The sequence below is a fragment of the Drosophila subpulchrella genome, unplaced genomic scaffold (genome assembly GCF_014743375.2).
Source record: "Drosophila subpulchrella strain 33 F10 #4 breed RU33 unplaced genomic scaffold, RU_Dsub_v1.1 Primary Assembly Seq147, whole genome shotgun sequence".
In the NCBI taxonomy this organism is placed as follows: domain Eukaryota; kingdom Metazoa; phylum Arthropoda; class Insecta; order Diptera; family Drosophilidae; genus Drosophila; species Drosophila subpulchrella.
Window position 1 is genome coordinate 1 of NW_023665487.1, and position 7,500 is coordinate 7,500.

Consider the following 7,500-nt stretch of genomic DNA (forward strand, 5'->3'; position numbering starts at 1 on the left):
AATGTATATTTACTTGTTATACATTATTATGCCTTATAGGTATTATACCTATAAGCCATATCCATACGATTCACTTATATAAATATATGTATATTTTTCTATACATAATTTTTTTTTACTTTTGTATGGATTTCTATGCATATCCATAGTTTATATGGATATGCTTGGCGTTCTATATAGTATTGACAAATTCATATGCATAACATAAGTTTTGACCAATACGAGGAGGGGCCCGCCAACGACCACCTCCCTATAGTAGTTTTTTACCCCACGCACTATTGCGTGCCTGTTTACAGTACTAGTGCCAGCTATCACTAGGTTTATATATCGTGTTTCAGTGATATATGGGTAAATTCTACCATTTATTCTTATGTATATGGCATTTCTATGCCATATTTATACAATCCATTCATATCTTAATGTATATTTATTATATTATACATTATTATGCCTTATAGGTATTATACCTATAAGCCATATCCATACGATTCATTCACTAGTGCCGCCCCTCACTAGGTTTATAATTGTTATATCATTGATATACAATTTATTTCTATATATATGGCATTTATATGCCATATCCATACAATGCATTCACATTTCAATGTATATTTACTTGTTATACATTATTATGCCTTATAGGTATTATACCTATAAGCCATATCCATACGATTCACTTATATAAATATATGTATATTTTTCTATACATAATTTTTTTTTACTTTTGTATGGATTTCTATGCATATCCATAGTTTATATGGATATGCTTGGCGTTCTATATAGTATTGACAAATTCATATGCATAACATAAGTTTTGACCAATACGAGGAGGGGCCCGCCAACGACCACCTCCCTATAGTAGTTTTTTACCCCACGCACTATTGCGTGCATGTTTACAGTACTAGTGCCAGCTATCATTAGGTTTATATATCGTGTTTCAGTGATATATGGGTAAATTCTACCATTTATTCTTATGTATGTATATGGCATTTCTATGCCATATTTATATAATTCATTCATATCTTAATTTATATTTATTATATTATACATTATTATGCCTTATAGGTATTATACCTATAAGCCATATCCATACGATTCATATACTAGTGCAGCCCCTCACTAGGTTTATATATCTCATTTTAATTATATATTGGTAAATTCTATTATTTATTCTTGTGTATATGGCACTTATATGCCGCCATATCTATAAAAATGCATTTATATTTCAATGTATATTTTCTATATTATACATTATTATGCCTTAAAAAGTTATTATACCTACCATAAGGCGATATCCATACGATTCATTTATATAAAAGATATATGTATAATTTTCTATACATAATTTTTTTTTATGAATATATGGGTTTCCTAAGCATATCCATATAATACATTTAGTTTTATATGGATTAGATTGGTCTTCTTTATTGTATTGCCAAACTCATATTGATAAAATAAGTTTTGAACAATAAGAGGATCAGCCGCCAACCAACCAACCACTGCTACCATTGGAGGAACATATACTTACTTTTTATATGTCCTCTTACTTGAATGGTCCTCTCTTTACTTGAAAATTTCATTACCATAGGAATCTATTTATACATGGAATATGATTTCCACTACTTTTTCGCGTCACTAATAATTAATATGACGATACAGACTTGCTACCATAACATAAGTCTTGAACAATAATAGGAGCAGCCGCCAACCAACCACCAACCAACCAACCACTGCTACCATTGATAGTAATTTTATATGTCCTCTTTAGTTGAATTTCAATACCATAGGAATATTTATACATGGAATATGTTTTGCCACTACTTTTTCGCGTCACTAATAATATGACGATACAGTCTTGCTACCATAACATAAGTTTTGAACAATAAGAGGAGCAGACACACCAACCAACCAACCGCGCTGCTACCATTATATATACTTATATTTATATAAGTCCTCTTTACTTGAATGGCCTCTTTACTTGAATTTCAATACCATAGGAATATTTATTTATACATGGAATATGTTTTGCCACTACTTTTTCGCGTCACTAATAATATGACGATATAGACTTGCTACCATAACATAAGTTTTGAACAATAAGAGGAGCAGACACCAACCAACCAACCGCTGCTACCATTGAATGAACCATATATACAAACTTTTATATATGTCCTCTTTACTTGAATTTTAATACCATAGGAATATTTATACATGGAATATGTTTGCCACTTTATCATCGCGTCACTAATAAGATGACGATACATTTTGTTTGTTCAATATTTACTTATATATTGATGTTTCCAATTTAGGTCTTTTATATTTCTTCTTCCCTACCTTACACACCACAAACAAAGTGGCGTGCGATGCTGCAAGCAAGCATAATGATTATGCCCGCTTGCAACATCTTTATTATCGAATCATCAAGCAAAGGATAAGCTTCAGTGGATCGCAGTATGGCAGCTGCTCAACCACTTACAACACCTTGCCTGTTACAAAAGTCGTTTACAATTGATTCTAGGCTTTGTCATTGTATTAAATAATGCTTTTATATGTAACTAGCGCGGCATCAGGTGATCAAAGATCCTCCCAATTTACTATGTTACAAATTACATTGGCATCACATCCATTGTCGTTTATAAAGTAAATTATAAACTTTAAATGGTTTAGAAGCCATACAATGCAAATTGCCCCTTATTTATCATTGCAGTCCAGCACGGATACGACCTTAGAGGCGTTCAGGCATAATCCAACGGACGTAGCGTCATACCACTGTTCGCTCGAACAAGTATTGTGCCATTGGTCCGTACCTGCGGTTCCTCTCGTACTACGCAGGAATGCTGTCGCAACAACGTTTTGTCATTAGTAGGGTAAAACTAACCTGTCTCACGACGGTCTAAACCCAGCTCACGTTCCCTTGCATGGGTGAACAATCCAACGCTTGGTGAATTTTGCTTCACAATGATAGGAAGAGCCGACATCGAAGGATCAAAAAGCGACGTCGCTATGAACGCTTGGCCGCCACAAGCCAGTTATCCCTATGGTAACTTTTCTGACACCTCTTGTTAAAAACTCTTTAAACCAAAAGGATCGATAGGCCGAGCTTTTGCTGTCCCTGTGTGTACTGAACACCGAGATCAAGTCAGCATTTGCCCTTTTGCTCTATGTGTGGTTTCTGTCCGCACTGAGCTGGCCTTGGGACACCTCCGTTATTATTTGAGAGATGTACCGCCCCAGTCAAACTCCCTACCTGGCAATGTCCTTGAATTGGATCATACCTGAGTAATTGGAGTTATACCAAATTTTCAAATCAAAAATACATAAATGCACCGTTTTATTAAAGAATTTGTTTGCGATTATATAACAAACTCGTGATACTTTGATCAAGAAGCTTGCATCAAAACCCAATACCATAAGATATAATAAATATATCCGTATAATGGCTAGGAAATGATACACGTTCCATTTAATCAAGTAAGTAAGGAAACAATAAGAGTAGTGGTATTTCATTGGCGATACCAAACCGAAGTCTAATATCTCCCACTTATTCTACACCTCTTATGTCTCCTTACACTGCCAGATTAGAGTCAAGCTCAAAAGGGTCTTCTTTCCCCGCTAATTATTCCAAGCCCGTTCCCTTGGCTGTGGTTTCGCTAGATAGTAGATAGGGACAGTAGGAATCTCGTTAATCCATTCATGCGCGTCACTAATTAGATGACGAGGCATTTGGCTACCTTAAGAGAGTCATAGTTACTCCCGCCGTTGACCCGCGCTTACTTGAATTTCTTCACTTTGACATTCAGAGCACTGGGCAGAAATCACATTGTGTCAACACCCGCTAGGGCCATCACAATGCTTTGTTTTAATTAGACAGTCGGATTCCCCAAGTCCGTGCCAGTTCTGAATTGATTGTTAATTGATAATCGTTATAATTAATAAGAACTAATTGGTTTAACCCAATTAGTATTCTTAAAAATTTTAGCAAGAAAGTTCCACAATTGGCTACGTAACTAAACTATCCGGGGAACAAGTGACCAACATAAATGCCAGACACTCTATTTACCCAGAACGAGCACATAAACCATGTTATTGTTTCCCAATCAAGCCCGACTATCTCAATCTTCAGAGCCAATCCTTATCCCGAAGTTACGGATCTAATTTGCCGACTTCCCTTACCTACATTATTCTATCGACTAGAGACTCTTCACCTTGGAGACCAGCTGCGGATATTGGTACGGCCTGTTGAGAAGTTTGCGTGTCCCCACCATAAATTTTCAAGGTCCGAGGAGAAAATATCGACACAACAGTATATGTCATGCTCTTCTAGCCCATCTACCATATCTCTCTGCGAAAGACTTCCATGGTAGTACGGCTATAAAACAGAAAAGAAAACTCTTCCGATATCTCTCGACGGCTTCTTTATGGTCGTTCCTGTTGCCAGGATGAGCACGAGGCCCATATTTAATAACAAACGGATACTCAACAGGTTACGGAATTGGAACCGTATTCCCTTTCGTTCAAAATTATTCAAGTATATTAATTAGCTTGATTTATATAATATAATTATATTTGTATGGCATTTGTGTTTTACTTGAAAATTTTCGGCTTTCGCCTTGAACTTAGGACCGACTAACTCGTGATCAACCACTGTTCACACGAAACCCTTCTCCACTTCAGTCCTCCAAGGTCTCATTCGATTATTTGCTACTACCACCAAGATCTGTACCAATGGCAGCTCCATGCAGGCTTACGCCAAACACTTCTACGCATACCATTGTACCTTCCTACTCACTAAAGTTTCAAAATTTATATCACAAGTAATATAAATCATCTACTTTAGCGGTAATGTATAGGTATACAACTTAAGCGCCATCCATTTTAAGGGCTAGTTGCTTCGGCAGGTGAGTTGTTACACACTCCTTAGCGGATTTCGACTTCCATGATCACCGTCCTGCTGTTTTAAGCAACCAACGCCTTTCATGGTATCTGCATGAGTTGTTAATTTGGGCACCGTAACATTACGTTTGGTTCATCCCACAGCGCCAGTTCTGCTTACCAAAAGTGGCCCACTGGGCACATTATATCATAACCTTGAACTTCATATCAAGAAAGTTAAGGTTCTTACCCATTTAAAGTTTGAGAATAGGTTAAGATCGTTTCGACCCTAAGGCCTCTAATCATTCGCTTTACCAGATAAGATTATTTTATATAACATTAAAATGCACCAGCTATCCTGAGGGAAACTTCGGAAGGAACCAGCTACTAGATGGTTCGATTGGTCTTTCGCCCCTATACTCAATTCTGACAATCGATTTGCACGTCAGAACTGTTTCGGTCTTCCATCAGGGTTTCCCCTGACTTCAACCTGATCAAGTATAGTTCACCATCTTTCGGGTCACAGCATATATGCTCAAGGTACGTTCCAGTTAGAGGCATAAATAATATAAATATCATTATACATAACTATATAGAACGCCCCGGGATTGTGTTAATTAGCTATAAATAGTTAAAAAACTAATCCCATTATTAGTCAAGTTAATTACGCTATTAGGTTTATATCCCAATAACTTGCACATATGTTAGACTCCTTGGTCCGTGTTTCAAGACGGGTCCCGAAGGTATCCTGAATCTTTCGCATTGTTAATCATACAAGTGCATATAATAAACACAAAAATCAATGATAATTATGCCATTATATAATTCCGAAAAATTAACGCACTGTATTCATATAAATCTATCAGCACTTTATCAAATTAATAACATTTATTCTGTGTTAAAATGCAAGCAAATTAATTTGAATAAACTATAAGTTATATTTTATGATAAATTTTGTATGCTAATAGATTACAATGTCCTTATATGGAAAAAATGCACACTATTATCATAATATTGTTTAAATATTACAATTTTAATGATGAATTTTCCATAACGGATATTCAGGTTCATCGGGCTTAACCTCTAAGCAGTTTCACGTACTGTTTAACTCTCTATTCAGAGTTCTTTTCAACTTTCCCTCACGGTACTTGTTTACTATCGGTCTCATGGTTATATTTAGTTTTAGATGGAGTTTACCACCCACTTAGTGCTGCACTATCAAGCAACACGACTCTTTGGAAACATCATCTAGTAATCATTAACGTTATACGGGCCTGGCACCCTCTATGGGTAAATGGCCTCATTTAAGAAGGACTTAAATCGTTAATTTCTCATACTAGAATATTGACGCTCCATACACTGCATCTCACATTTGCCATATAGACAAAGTGACTTAGTGCTGAACTGATTTCTTTTCGCTCGCCGCTACTAAGAAAATCCTGGTTAGTTTCTTTTCCTCCCCTAATTAATATGCTTAAATTCAGGGGGTAGTCCCATATGAGTTGAGGTTGTGTATAACTTTTTTTGCAATTAATTCTTTATATATAATGATAAAACATTTTATTAAATTCGTTATATATTTTATATATTTGTATGGCATTTGTTTGGTCTAACGAATCAACGAAGAATAATAATATTGTCAACGGCTTTCTATTTACTAATCTTTAATAAGAGACAATTCTAGATAAATTTTTTATGCTAGACATTTCTCAGTATTATTTGATTGAAAAAGAAAATATTTCTCTTCGTTTTTCACATTCAAATTATTTACTAATGTGAGATAATGTTTTTCATATATTTGTTAATATTATGAATAATATAATAATTAAATTATTATTATCCAATAATATACCATATGCTTATAAAATTTCATTATAAAATTTATATAAACAACTTAATTAGCATAGTCTTACAACCCTCAACCATATGTAGTCCAAGCAGCACTATAAAATTAATTAAAGTACATAACAGCATGGACTGCGATATGCGTTCAAAATGTCGATGTTCATGTGTCCTGCAGTTCACACGATGACGCACAGTTTGCTGCGTTCTTCATCGACCCATGAGCCGAGTGATCCACCGCTTAGAGTTTTATATATTGGTTTGGTAATTTTGTCATATATGTTTTTATTGAAAGAAATTAAAAATACACCATTTTACTGGCATATATCAATTCCTTCAATAAATTGATTTTTATACCTAAAACGAATGCTGCGAAATGTCTTAGTTTCATATAACCAATAATATATCAAGTATTTTTTAAATGGCATTTACGGTATTAATACTTTTTTTTAGCGATATATATTGAAATTTATATAAAACATTAACCTGTAATAATCAGGTACAACATTGTACATTTTAGGTTGTTGCATTATCCAATGTATGCGCATAACTGAGATGAACAATACATATCGCAACGCGTGTATATTATGGTCCATATACACACAGTGTTTTATTAATTAATTGCATTTAATATACAATATAATAATAATATTAAATAAATTTAATAATTTCGATTTGCTTGTTCGAATTTGTTATTTGTTTGCTTTTGCTTATTTATTTATCTCTTATTTAATGCAATAATATATTTATTATTACAATTATTATTTCGATTTGCTTGTTCGAAAT

At 34.4% G+C, this 7,500-nt stretch overlaps 2 non-coding genes across 2 annotated transcripts; both read right to left on the bottom strand.

The window, feature by feature from the left end:
* Positions 1 to 2,412: 2,412 nt before the first annotated feature.
* LOC119558896 lies at positions 2,413 to 6,383 on the bottom strand. Its single transcript, XR_005220515.1, has one exon. It is a non-coding gene; the product is annotated as a large subunit ribosomal RNA (ribosomal RNA).
* A 401-nt stretch (positions 6,384 to 6,784) lies between these two features.
* On the bottom strand, positions 6,785 to 6,963 carry LOC119558873. Its single transcript, XR_005220494.1, has one exon. It is a non-coding gene; the product is annotated as a 5.8S ribosomal RNA (ribosomal RNA).
* Between the last annotated feature and the right edge of the window lie 537 nt (positions 6,964 to 7,500).